Source organism: Mustelus asterias, chromosome 23 (genome assembly GCF_964213995.1).
Source record: "Mustelus asterias chromosome 23, sMusAst1.hap1.1, whole genome shotgun sequence".
In the NCBI taxonomy this organism is placed as follows: Eukaryota; Metazoa; Chordata; class Chondrichthyes; order Carcharhiniformes; family Triakidae; genus Mustelus; species Mustelus asterias.
In genome coordinates this window covers 47,177,860-47,192,230 of record NC_135823.1, presented here as the reverse complement: position 1 = coordinate 47,192,230, position 14,371 = coordinate 47,177,860, and the positions used below count along the sequence as shown (strand labels likewise).

The 14,371-nt window shown below is 43.1% G+C and overlaps 1 protein-coding gene across 1 annotated transcript in view; it reads left to right on the top strand.

Moving 5' to 3' along the window:
- Positions 1 to 3,177: 3,177 nt before the first annotated feature.
- nlrc3 (NLR family, CARD domain containing 3) overlaps positions 3,178 to 14,371 on the top strand; it is a 55,450-nt gene continuing 44,256 nt past the window's right edge. Inside the window, exon 1 of the mRNA XM_078240435.1 lies at positions 3,178 to 3,582. The gene's annotated coding sequence lies outside the window, so the exon portion shown is untranslated. The remainder of the gene's footprint in view (positions 3,583 to 14,371) is intronic.

The following is a 14,371-nucleotide window of genomic DNA, read 5'->3' as shown; positions in this document are numbered from 1 at the left end:
CCACCCTGGGAAAAAGCCTCTGAGAGTCCACCCGATCTATGCCTCTCAACATCTTACATACCTCTATTAGGTCTCCTCTCATCCTACGTCTCTCCAAGGAGAAAAGACCGAGCTCCCTCAGCCTATCCTCATAAGGCATGCCACTCAATCCAGGCAAGATCCTTGTAAATCTCCTCTGCACCCTTTCAATCTTTTCCACATCCTTCCTGTAATGAGGCGACCAGAACTGAGCACAGTACTCCAAGTGGGGTCTGACGAGGGTCTCATAAAGCTGCATCATAATCCCCGGACTCCTAAACTCAATCCCTCGATTGATAGAGGCCAGCACACCATACGCCTTCTTAACCACCTCCTCCACCTGCGGGGCCGATTTTAGAGTCCTATGGACCCGGACCCCAAGGTCCTTCTGATCCTCTACAGTACTAAGAGTCTTTGCCCGACAGTGAGTACTGACAGGCTAATAAACTATTCTTAAAAATTCATTTCTGGGATGTGGGTGTCACTGGCTAGGCCAGCATTTATTGATCATATAGGCATCACAGAGAGCTGCCTATGTTTCCTCTGTTACTGTGACACTACCTGTGCCAACCACTGCTCTAGTACAGTTCGGTAAGTGGATAAAAGGCCAGGAACGAATCTGGGACTCTCTGTGTCCTCTACAGTTTAATGCCAGGCCACAGTATGAATTGCCATTGATGTTGAAATTTGGACCAAATTCTTGTTGAATCACTTTATTGTAACCAATCTCCGGTCCAGTGAAGATCCTGCTTCTGTGACATAAGCTGTACAGGAGCCCAGGCTTTCATGTGAGATGCTCTTAGGTATAGTGTCATTGACCACTCCTGTAAGTGGTCTTATAAATCAGAGTGGATCTTTACCTACATGGTATGTTAATACAACAAGACCCAAGGATTAACCGGAGAACTCTTCCCAATACCTTACTAGCATGTATCACATGCTGGTTCGAAATCTTACATTAGATAGGTGGATGAAGATATTTTCAATTTGACTCAGCCATCGGATAGACATACGAAGGGGACAGTAGGCTAGTGGTTATGACATTGCTCCAGTAGCCCAAAGGTTATCGGTTCAAATTTGTGAGCCAGCAGCAGGAAAAGACTGTCAATGTGTCAGATTGTTGTAAAAACTCAACTAGTTCTCTGATGTTCTACTCTGGTCTACATGTGACTCCAGTCCCATGCTACTGTTGACACTTAATGCCACAGGGGCAACCAGGAATGGGCAATAATGAACGATAAATGTTTATCCGGCAGTGAGAATCCTCCAGTAGCAAGCAATAATAAATAAAAAAACAACTTCACAAAGTAAATCCAAAGTACAAGTTTAATAAAGATCCTTCTTTACGCTGCAACTTGGGCCACGCTCTGGGCCACAAGTGTTTCCCCCCAATCCCCATCTGCTCCCTATTTCTACTGGCTCAGCTTGTTAGCTGACCACCACAGAGCGTTGCCATTGATTACTTTGTAACAATAAATACTGACATGCCAGAGTCACATGTAATGTAGTTGCTAAGAGAGACACTCTTTTTTGAAAGTTAGAAGTAGCCATGATGTGGAGATGCCGGCGTTGGACTGGGGTGGGCACAGTAAGAAGTAAGAAGTTAACCTGGTGGTGTGAGACTTATTGAAAGTTAGAATGAGCAGATAAATCCCACATTATACGAGATGGAAGAAGCATTCTCTTACAATTGGGATGAGGACGGATTCAAGCAGTCATGGATTCCCATACAATAAAAGGGGAAGGGATGTCTTAGTAGTATTGCCACTGGATTAGTAATCCAGAGACCCAGAGTAACGCTCCAGGGCCCCCGGTTCAAATCCTGCCACAGCAGATGGTGAAATTTGAATTCAATAAAAATCTGGAATTAAAAAGTCTAATAATGACCATGAGACCATTGTCGATTGTTATAAAAATGCCATCTGGTTCGCTAATGCCCTTTATGGTAGAAAGCTGCCATCTTTACCTGGTTTGGCCTACATGTGACTCCAGATCCACAGCAATGTGGTTGAAATAAAAGCAGAAAATGCTAGAAAAACTCAGAAGGTCTGGCAGCATCTATGGAGAGAGAAACAGAGTTAACATTTCGAGTCCAATATGGCTCTTCTTTGGAATTGAAGAGAGGTAGAAATGTGATGGAATGTATGTTGTTAAAAGGGGAAGGGGCAAATAGAGAGAAACAGGAAATCAGGGATAGGTTAGAGGCCAGGGGAAATTCAACGACAAAGATGACATGGAACACAAGACAAAGGTAGTGGTAATGGTAGTATTAAAATAAAAGCTTTGGTCCAGAGTAGATGTTAATAGTTGAATAAAGGTTACCACTGTCTGAAAGCAAAATGATCTGATGAAGGAGCAGTGCTCCAAAAGCTTATGGTATTTGCTACCAAATAAACCTGTTGGACTTTAACCTGGTGTTGTGAGACTTCTTACTGAAAGCAAAATAGCAGAGTGTGTAAAATAGTAGAGAAAGGGATGGTGCAGTCTGAAAGCAAAAACATGAGAACAATACACAGACTCGCACTTGGGGCAGATGGGGAGAGGAAAATAAAAAGCACTCAAAATGGAGGACAGAGTTCAAGGTCTGAAGTTGTTGAACTCAATGTTGAGTCCAGAAGGCTGTAGAGTGTCTAATTGGAAAATAAGGTGATGTTCCTCCAGCTTGCGTTGGGCTTCACTGCAACATTGTAGTGTGCCGAGTGCATAAATGTGATCATGAGAACAAAATGGTGAATTCAAAAGGCAAGTGACTGGACGGATGGATTCCCATCTTCCTGAGGTGTGAAGATAGCGTAGCAGGAATCCGAATAAAGTATAAAAGATTAAGTTTTGTTTTTATTGTTGTACAAAGGTAAAAAATATATAAACTTCATATTGTGTTATATTATAAATTTGTAAGATTCATCTTGTAAAACTGAAATTGAGTGCTTTTTAAAAAGGCGAACAAGGGTGAATGATTGTGGTTAATGCTGCACTAACATGTATGTTGCATTGTGTTGTAGAGTATTGTGTTGAGGTGGATGGTATCACTTGCATTCTACCTCATCTTATGTAGTCCTATTTTTGTCTGCAGTATGATTAGCTACCATGTGCTGATTATTCTCGACATCCTGTCGTCTGTCATATACCAACAGGAAGATTAAAAAAAATTCAACCAACAGGAAGAGATGTCATAAATGGAAGACAAACTGGTTGCTTTCATCAAGAAATTGCAGGAACTGTAAAGATTTGGCAGGTGCAGTAAAGCGTCTATTGGGACCGTGTTCCCCAGTGGCTCCTGAGTTCTTCTAAAAAAGTTGTGTAGATTTTAAATATAAAGAAAAGTGACAGACAGGTCTGATCAGAAGTGTGCCTCGTGTCGGTCTGTTTGTGGTTTCCTTCTACCTACTGAGCCTGTCTGCAGTTTACTCTTTGAACAGTCAATAACATTTGAAAGGAAATAATCTTAACGGCTACAGGGTAGGCTGCTCTCAATAACAGGCCTGTTGGACAAATACCAGGATTTTACCTAATCTTTACGAGTAATTTGGTTTTATTTCTGAAGCATCACTCAGGATACATGAGGTAAGTTATCCTTTAGCTCTTTGTCAAGATAAAGTGTTTCCGTGAAACTACATAGTATTGATGCTTTCTGACCTCATTGGTTACAGTGAAGAAATTATACTGCATGTTGAAATATGCAAATCTTTCCTTATTTGGAGAGATGCGATGATTTAAGGAGCAAATTCAGTGGGAGAGCTGCTAAAATGGGTCAACTGTAGCTGGTGGAGTCGGTTAGCATGTGATGCTTCCACCTTTGAGTCTGGGCTAGATTTAAAATCAACACTTTCCTGCTAGCTGTGGGGGTTCTATGTGAAATGAGCGTGTGCACTGAAACCAGTCCTAAAGAATCTGGGCTCAGAAACACAACATGTCCTAATGGTTCTTGCTTTAGAGGTCTTAGATTTGGTGGTGATTAAAGGATGATCTAACTGAGGTGTTTAAGATTATTAAAGGAGTAGATAAGAACTACTTTCCTTGGCGGGAATCCAGAACAATTTTAAATTAGAACTAGGCTATTCAAGGGTGATGTCAGAGAGCACTTCTTCACCCGAAGAATTGGCGAAATCTGGAACTGTCTGCTAAAACAATGTCCTTCTAAAATGTTCCCTAACAACTCAGCAGTAGACTATATGGGAAGCGATCTCAATCAAACACATTTTCAGTGACCAAATGCCAAGTAGGACTCAATACTGTTTGAATTTAGAAATAGAAATAGATACAACCGATACCAAGACAAAGACTGAAATCTCACAATGGAAGCCGAACATTTAAAACAGAGCAAGCAGGGATATTATATCATAGCAATGAAAATTAAGGAATTTGTACACAGTAAAAATTGAGGGGGTTACAAATCCCACATAGTACTGTGCATACAGAGCCCTATAAAGAGTGTAATAGAGACACATTCTGGAAGGCTGCTTGCTGTTAGACAAACATGATTCACACTGGGAGTATAGTATTGAGGTACAGTTCCTGAAAAACAATTTATTGGAGGACGGTTCTTGGGCAGTAACTTGCACAACGTTGAAGCAGGAGGAGGCCATTAGCCTTTCAGCTTCTTCCATCATTCAGTGCAACCACAGCTAATCTGCAACCTAACTCCATATACCCACTCCTTTTCCTCTTATATATTAATACGGTCGGTTAACAAAAATCTATTAATGCCAGTTTTAATTTTTTTTCAATTGACAAGCATCAATTACCATTTGTGAAGAGACTTTTGAATTTCTGCCAATCCTCATGTGCAGAGGTGTTTCCTAATTTCACTCCTGAAATGTTTGGCTCTAACTTTCAGACTATGCCCCCAAGTCCTGGTCACCCTGCCTAGCGGAAATAGTTTCCCTCTATCTATCCAATATGTTCCTCTCAATATTACAGAATCGCAGAATCCCTACAGTGCAGAGGGAGGCTATTCGCCCTATCGCGTCTGCACTGATTCTCTGACAGAGTACCTTACCCAGGCCCTCTCCCACGCCCTATCCCCGTAACTCCACACACTTACCATGGCTAATGCACCTAACCTAAACATCTTTGGACACTAAAGGGCAATTTATCATGGCCAAGCCACCTAACCTGCACATCTTTGGACTTGAATATGTTGAAAACTTTGACAAAATTGTCCTTAACCTCCTAAATTCCAGAGAATGCAACCCCAATTTGTGAAATCTCTCCTCAGAATTTAATTCTTGGTGTTCAGGTATCACTCTGGTAAACAGCATTCAGAATAGGATAAGGCTACAAAAGATAGGCTTAAAACAGATATCAAGGACCCAATACAATATAGTGCCTAAAAGAATATAAAAGAGTGCTGGGGCGAAGAGGAAAGCAAAGGGAGGGCATGAAAAATATTGGCAAGTAAAATCAAGGAAAACCCAAAGATATTTTGTAAATATGTAAACAGCAAAAGGATAACTAAAGAAAGAGTAGGGCCAATTGAAGACCAAGGAGGTAATTTATGTGTGGGGGCAGAAGCATTGTTCTTAATGCAGTGCTTCCCAAACTTTTTCCCAGTGACTCCGTTTAACGCTCAGGTTTTGTGTGACCGTAGGTGGGGGGGCGGGTGTTTAGTTCATCAGCAGAAGGGGGTGTTAACAGGTAACCACTCCCTCCATCCGCTGAGGAACTAAAATATCCCCCTTATCATTGAGGAGCTCCATCCAACCCCACCAAGTCACCCAAATGAAGCATTAAAACGGGTTCACACCAGGAAAATGTCAAAGCTAAGCTTTAGCTCCTGAGGCAGGTTAACGTCAGGTGCTGAGTTGGATGGGGACAGTTTAGCTCGTGAGCAGGGAGGGGGCTGGGGTTTTGTTTCTGCGCGGGTTGAGGGGGTTAGCTTCAAGTACTGAGCAGGATGGGGCTTTAGCTCCTGAGTGGGGGAGGGAAATTATTAGACCCTGAGCAGAAAAGTTCAGCATGGTGGGAATTGTTCAAACTGCAGGATTAGAAATAACAAACAGCTACCTTTTTTGCAACAGCAGCCAGGCCTCAAAGATCTGCCCCCTTAAAAATGGCACCCCGATCTCTGTGAAGCCAGACTTGCCGGTGTGTTTAGGCATCATCCCTCTCTGAACTGGTGCAAAACTCACCTCCCCCTCCCAAAAATTAACTCAATGTGAGAAGATCACCCAAAATAACACTTAGCTGGATTTTTCTGGTCTTGCACGCCCCACTACCACAGCCAGTGAGAACAGAAAATTTGGTGCTCAGCCAAATCACCATTCACTGCAACAGCGCCAGAGAATCCCAGTTGCAGACAAGGTCGGAGAATTCGGGCCTTGGTCATTTTTTGGGAAAATTCCGTCCAATATAAAATAACGGATAGAATTCTAAAGGGTGCGCAGGAACAGAGAGATCTGGAAGTATATGGACACAAATTGTTAAAGGTGGCAGTGCAGGTTGAGAAAATTCTTTTTTCTTTCATGGGATACGGGTATCACTGGCACGGCCAGAATTTACTGTCATCCTTAGTGGTACTTGAACTGAATGGCTTGCAAGGCCATTTTAGAGGACAGTTAAGTATGACCACATTGCTGTGGGTCTGAAAACACATGTAGGCCAGACCAGGTAAGGACAGCAGATGTTCCCTAAAGAACATTAGTAAACCAGATGGGATTTTACAACGATCAATGGTAGTTATCATAGTCATCATTTATATTCCAGATTTATTAGTTTAATTTAAATTCCATCAGTTGCCATGGTGGAATTTGAACTCATCTTCTTTGAGCATTAGCCTGCCCTCTGGATCCGGCAACAATACCACTACACTATTATCTCCCCAGAAGCATACAGCATCCTTGGTTTTATAAATAAAGGCATAAAATACAGAAACAAGGCTTACGATGAACCTTCATTTAACAGTTGTTCGGCCTTAGCTGGATTATTGTGTCCAACTTTGGGCACCACACATTGGGACGGGTGTAAAGGCTTTGCAGAGAGTGCAGAAAGATTTATAATAATAGTTTCTGGGATGAGGATAGTTCTAGATGGATTAGAGAAGCTGGAGCCGTTCTCACAACAGAAAAGGTTGAGAGAAGATTTGATGGAAGTATTCAAAATCATGAGGGTTCTAGACAGAGTAGACAGGGAGAAACCGTTTTCATTGGTAGAATGGTTGTGAACCAGAGAACACCGACTTAAGGTGATTGGCAAAAGAACCAGAGGTGACATGAGGAAAACCTTTTTTACGCAGTGCGTGGTTAGGACCTGAATGCACAGCCTGAGAGTGTGATGGAGAGAGATTCAACTGAGGATAACTATCTGAAGAGAAAAAATGTGCAGGGCTATAGGGAAATGGTGGGTATTTAGACTAGCAGAGAGGTAGCATGGACATGAAGCATTCCATGGACCCCTTCTGTAATCATTCAGTGATTCTATAAGAGCTGTAAGATTGTATAGAACTGTATAAAACACCAGTTAGGTCACAGCTGGAGTACTGCATGCAGTTCTGGTCACCGTATTACAGGAAGGATGTAGGATACAATAAGATTCCGGCCCTGATCATACTGGAGAGGTTACAGAGCACATAAATGAGGATGTTGCCAAGAATGGAGAATCTTAGCTATGAGGCGAGATTAGATAGATAGTTGTTGTTTTCTTTGAACAGAAGAGGCACATTTAATTAAGATGTATAAAATTATGAGGGGCTTAACTAGAGAATAATAGAATGGTTGCAGCACCAAAGCAGCGTATTCAGCCGGAATCTTATTTGGCCGCCAAATTCTACGACTTCGCTGCAGCAGGAGTGTGGCATGAACGGCAGGTAAGATTGTGTCCTACATCCTTCCTGTAATACGGTGACCAGAACTGCATGCAGTACTCCAGCTGTGACCTAACTGGTGTTTTATACAGTTCTATACAATCTTACAGCTCTTATAGCAACTCACCCAGTCCCACTCCCCTGCCCTTTCCCTGTAGCTCTGCAAACCTTTCCCCTTCAGATAATGATGCAACTTTCTTTTGAAGGCCTTGACTGAACCTACCACCACCACATTCTCATGCTGTGCGTTCCAGGTTCAAACCACTTGCTGCGTAAAAAAGGTTTATCTTCATTTTTCCATTGCTTCTTTTGGCAATCATCTTAAATCAGCACCATTTGGTTCTCGATCATTCTGCCAATGGGAACAGTTCCTCTACGCGTTCCAGCCCTCTCGTGATTTTGATCTGTTGTATCAAATCTCCTTTAAATCTTCTCTTCTCCAAAGACAACAACCCCAGCTACTCCAATCTATCCAGATAACTAAAATTGCTCATCCCTGGAACCATTCTCATTAATCTTTTCTAACCTCTCTAATAACTTCACATCATTCTTAAAATATGGTGCCTGGAAGTGGACACAATATCCAGTTGAGACCAAACCAGAATGTTATGAATGTTCATCATTCAGCTGATGAAGGAGCAGCGCTCCAAAAGCTCGTGATTCCAAATAAACCTGTTGGACTTTAATCTGGTGTTGTGAGACTTCTTACTGTGTCCACCCCAGTCCAACACCAGCATCTCCACATCATGCCTATTAATAAAGCTCAGGATCCCATATGCTTTATTAACCATTTTCTCAACCTGCCCTGCTACCTTCAATGATTCATACACATGTGCCCTGAGGTCCCTCTGCTCTTGCACAATTGTATCCTTTGTTTTACATTGTCCCCCCACGTTCCTTCTACCAAAATGAATCACTTTACACTTCTCTAAATTAAATTTCAATGGCCACCTGTCTACCCACTCCACCAACCTGTTTATGTCCTTTTGAAGCTATCCTCTTTAAAGTTCACAATATTTCCAACTTTCGTCATTCACAAATTTTGAAATTGTGCCCTGTACACCAGGGTCTGTGTCACTAAAATATATCAGGAAGGGTAGGTGTCCTACCACCCACCACGATAAACCTTCCTCCAGTCTGAAAAACAGCCCTCAACCTCTTGTCAATGCTAAAAGGTATAGAAAATGGGAGCTATTTATACTGCAGGGTGAGGGAATGGAAGATGAGTCATAGCCACAAAAACAAGGGGAAAGGCTGCTAATGGCTGTCCATAGAGAGAATAAAAGGTGTGAATGGCCAAACGGCCGAGAAGCTGAAATCAGAGGGTAAACTAAGACAGATGAAGATGTGGAGGGGAGATGGGGGGATGGGGGATGGGTGGGAGAGAGATAAAATGGAGAAAAAGGGGAAGGAAAGGGGGAGAAAAGGTAAGGAAAGGGGGGATAAAATAGAGGGAAGAGTAGGGGGAAGAAAAATAAAGAAAAACAATAAAAGGTAGAGAACAGTTAAAAATGAAATGAAATGAAAACAAAGGGGTTGGGTAGAGCTAATTACCTGAAGTTGTTAAATTCGATGTTGAGATCAGAAGGTTGCAAAGTGCCTAGCCGGAATGTGAGATGCTGTTCCTCCAGTTTGCGTTGAGCTTCACTGGAACATTGCAGCAGGCCAAGGACAGACATGTGGGCATGGGAGCAGGATTGTGTGTATAAATTGTACACACAGGACCTGCAGTATAAATATCTCCCACTTCCTATGCCTTTTAGCTTTGACAAAGGGTCATCTGGACTCGAAACGTCAGCTCTTTTCTCTCTTTACAGATGCTGCCAGACCTGCTGAGATTTTCCAGCATTTTCTCTTTTGGTTTCAGATTCCAGCATCCGCAGTAATTTGCTTTGATCTTGAAGTTGCTGGATTTATCATTACGTCCTTTTTTGAATAAGGATGTAACATTTGCAATTTTCCAGTCATCTGGCACTACCCTATGTATCTAAGGTGGATTGGAAGATTATAGCCTGTCCCTCCGTAATTTCCACCCTTCTCTCAATATCTTAACCTCATCTGGTCCTGGTGACTTATCAAGTACAGTCAGCTTTTAATACAACCTCTTTTTAAATCAATATTTAGCCCATGTAGTGGCTTAACCATTTCCTGTTTTGCTATTTGGGCAGCATCTTCTTCCTAGGTAAAGGCAGATACAAAGTAATTATTTAGTACTTCAGCCATGTCCCCCAGCCTGTGTGTACAAATCTCCTTTTCAGTCCCTAATCAGTCTCAATTCTCTTTTTGCCACCACTTCACTATTTATATGTCCATACAAAACTTTTAGATTTCCTTTTATGATAGCTGCCAGTCTCTTCCCATATTCTGTCTTTGCTTCTCCGATTTGTTTATTCACTTCCTCTCGGAATCTTCTATATTCAGCCTAGTTCTTAATTGTATTATCCACTTGACATCTGTCATATGCACCATTTTATTACTTCATCTTACTCTCTGGGATGGATTTTTTGTAAAACTGGGCTGATTCTGGAGACTTTTCAAAATAGCAGGTGGGACCCAGATTTAGAAGTCCCATCCCCATTTCTGCCAGATCTTATTTTTGCTGGCAGGGGGAAGGGTGTGAATCACCCAGGCCAGAATGGGATTTTTTTTTGTATTGTGTGAATGAGTAAGCAATTTTTTAGATTGTTAGAAGTTTATGTTTTCATCTTGACATGGCTCCTGCAGTCTGCCAATGGTGGATATTGGCTGAGTGGCTACGCAGATGGCAAGGGGCTTTGAGGTGGAATGAAGCAGGCATGGGGGCATGAATTGGAGTGGAGGGGCTATGGGGAGTCATTGTGGGATGAGGGGGCATGAAGGATGGCAGGGGCCAAGGGGAGCGAGAGGGTGGTAAGGGAGTGTGAGGGTGAGAACTTCTAAAACAACTGGGACAAATCCTTCAAGAACTGAGGTGGGTTTTCTAACCAGCCCATCTCGGCAGTTGTCTGTCCCAGTGGCTACTTTGACCTGCTTCTGGGGTCAGCAGGCCTAACTATCTTGCCCCCACCTTCCTGGAGCAAAAATCAGGTGTAATGCGGCCCTTTAAACTGAGACAGTCTGCCAAATCGGAATATTTCCTAATTCAGGCTCCCCACCTTGGTTGCAAAAATCCAGCCTTCCATCTCTTTTGTTATGAATTTGTTTGCCCTTTCTATACCCCTCATGGGACTATAGCCAAAAATGCCTGCTTTACAGGCGGCCAATTGTTCCGTTACAGTTTTGCCTCGATAGGGAGCATTTATTTCTCTCATCAGAGAGGATGCCCAGTCCTCATGGATTTAAAGTAATTGCTGGAAGAATTATAGAGGAGTTGAAGAGAAATTTTTAACCCAGAAGTTGTTGGGGCTGTGAAATTTACCACCTAAAAGGGTAGCGATGAAGTCCTCATCACTTTAAAAGTACTTGGACATTCACTTGAAGTGTCAGGTCTTACAGGAATACAGACCAAGAACTGGAGAGTGTGATTAGCCTGATCAGTACTACAGACACAATGGGTCAAATGGTGGCCTTCTGTGCCATTTACTTTTCATGTTTCTATGTAACTTTAATTAATAGGCTCTTATGAGGGACTTCATCAAATGCCTTCCGGAAGTCCATATAAATTGCATCAGTAGACATTCCCTTGTCCATTTATTTAGCCACCTTTTCAAAAAACTAAATCAAGGTTCATCGGGCATGACCTATCGTTTACAAATCCATGCTGGTTTTCTCTGATCAGCTGAAAATTATCATGTGTTCAGCCACCCTATCACTAATTATAGAATCCAGTAATTTACCGACAGCAGATACAGTAGATGGTAGGCTAACTGATTTTTAATTCTTTTGTTTCACTTTTTCACCTTTCTTAATTAGCGTAATGATATGCACAATTTTCCAATCTAAAAATATGGTTTCCTAATCAACAGAACTGTGGAAGAGTTTAATCGGGGCATCTGTAATGTTTTCACCTGCTTCTTTTAAAACCCTGGGTGGAAAACCATCATGTACTGGGGATTTGTTACTCTATGACCATAATTTTCTTTATTATTGTTATTTTGCTTATGTTAATTTGGATGTGTCTTTTTTTTTGATTCATGCAAGCATCATTAACGTTTTCTCTATTTCCTTGGGATGTCTGGCGTGCTGACCTCATCCTCTACTGTAAATACTGACACAACATGCCTTCCATTTCCTTACATTCATTGACAATATCATCCTTTACAAGAGGCCCACAATGCTCTTGACCATCTCTTGCATCTCATATAGTAGTAAAAGACTTCTGAATTGAAAGACTGCAGAAAGCTGTAGCACAGAGGGATTTGGATATCCTTGTGTATAAATCATAAACAGTTAGTATGCAGGTTCAGCAGGTAGTCGGAAAGGAAAATGGAATGTTGGCCTTTATTTCAAAAGGAATGGAGTATAAAAATAGGGAAGTCTTGCTAAAACTATACAAGGCACTACTTACCCCACACCTGGAATGCTGTGAACAGTTTTGGTCCCCTTATCTAAAATGACATTGGAGGCAGTCCAGAGAAGTTTTACTCGGTTGATCCAAGGAATGGAGAGATTTTTTAATGAAGAGAAGTTGACTAGGTTGGACCTGTATTCATTGTTTGGAAGTTTAGAAGGTGACCTTATTGAGACATGTAGGATTCTCAGGGGGCTTGACAGAGGAGATGCTGAGAGGTCATTTCCCTGTGTCGGAGAGCCTAGTGCCAGAGGGCATAATCTCAGAGTAAGGGGTCACCTATTTAAGAAAGAGATGAGGAGAAATTTCTTCTCCTAGAAGGTAATGAATTTGTGGAATTCTTTACTGCAGAGGATTGTAGAGGTTGGATTGTTCAGTATGTTCCAGGCTGAGATAGATTTTTAATCAGTAAGGGAATCGAGGGATAAGGCAGAAAGGTAGAATTGAGGATGATCATATCAGACCAGTCATGATCTAATTGAATGGCAGGGCAGACTTGATGGGCTGAATGGCCTACTTCTGCTCCTATATTATGGATTTATAAACTGCTTCTGTATCACATTAAATTATTTTTGAATACCCACTGATCTTCTGGGTATTCTAAAGTACCCATTAACAGGCTTGCCCGGCTTACTGTGGATAGTGTCTGTCTCATCTGATTGGAGTTCACCTTACCTAAACCTATTGAGTAGCTGTTTCGCATATCTCCCTTTCCAACATTGGGTGGAATCTTCCCAGTGTCTTTACAGCGGGAAAACGGGAGCCCTCCACAACGGTCTTTTAGGCGTGCTGGACTTTGCAATCTTCCAGCACTCCATCAGCCTTTCTGACAGCTGGGAGCTTTGCATCGGCTGGTTGAGGGGGGGAACCTAAGTACGTCAGGAAAGCTGGCTTCAGAGTGCTTAGGCGCCATTGCGCAGGATGCCTTAATCTGACAGTGAACCTCCTCCCATCCCCCCCCGGCTCACTGACCGCCCCGCTCCCCCCCCAATCGGTGGCATTGCCGCCCCTCACACCAACACGGGTTGTTGACATCGGGGCATCAGGACCCCTGGTGGACTCACCACATGCCTCCCCTGTCACAATCTCCTCCGCGACACACCCCAGCAGCGGCTCCCCCCCAAAGCACAGTCCCAGCCCTACATGCCCCCCACCCCTGCCTCCCCCCCTCCTTTGACAACCCCCCCCCCCCCTCTACAACCACCACCTTGCAGAGTTCAGCCCTCTCCGACCACTCCCCTAGCAGAACTCCCCCCTCTCTGACCAACTCGTAAGAACATAAGAACTGGGAGCAGGAATAGGCCATTTGGCCCCTCAAGCCTGCTCCGCCATTCAATAAGATCATGGCTGATCAGGGCTCCCCCCTGCATAAGCCCCTGGTCTTTGTGTATTAACACTCCTCCTGTCATAGCCCCTCCCCCACACCTTCACTCTTTGAGGCCACATCCTCACAGGCCACACCCCCTTGGCACTGCACCTGGCACACTTATGGTACCCAACCAGGTACTGGCAGATTGCCAGGTGAATACTGGCAGGGTGCCAGGTGGGTAGTGCCAGGCTGGCGCTGCCCTACCATGCCCCGACCACCCGGGGGCTTCAATGGCCTCCGAGCCCCCTGGCATGGCCATGGTGCCTGGTCTCTGCTACTGCAGAGCAGTAGTGATTCTCGCTGGCGTGACGTCTTGCTGGTGAGGGGAAAGCATGCGGAAGGGCAGAAGCTCTCGCTAACAGTATTTAAATTGAATTAATCCTATGATATCAGACAGGCTGATTTCAAATAATATGGGAGAATTTACAAAAACCCTAATCACAAGGGATAGAATATTGGAGAAACCCATGGGGCTAAAGGCAGACAAGTTGTCAGGACCTGATGAACTGCATGCTAGAGTTTTAATGGAACTGGCTGCAGAGATAGTGGCCCCATTGGTTAAAATTTTTCATAACTCACTAAATTCCTTGGAATTTAGAAGAATGAGGGGTGACCTTATTGAGGTGTATAAAATCAATGAAAGGCATTGATAGGATGAACGCACATTGTCTTTTTCCCAGGATAGGGTACCTGA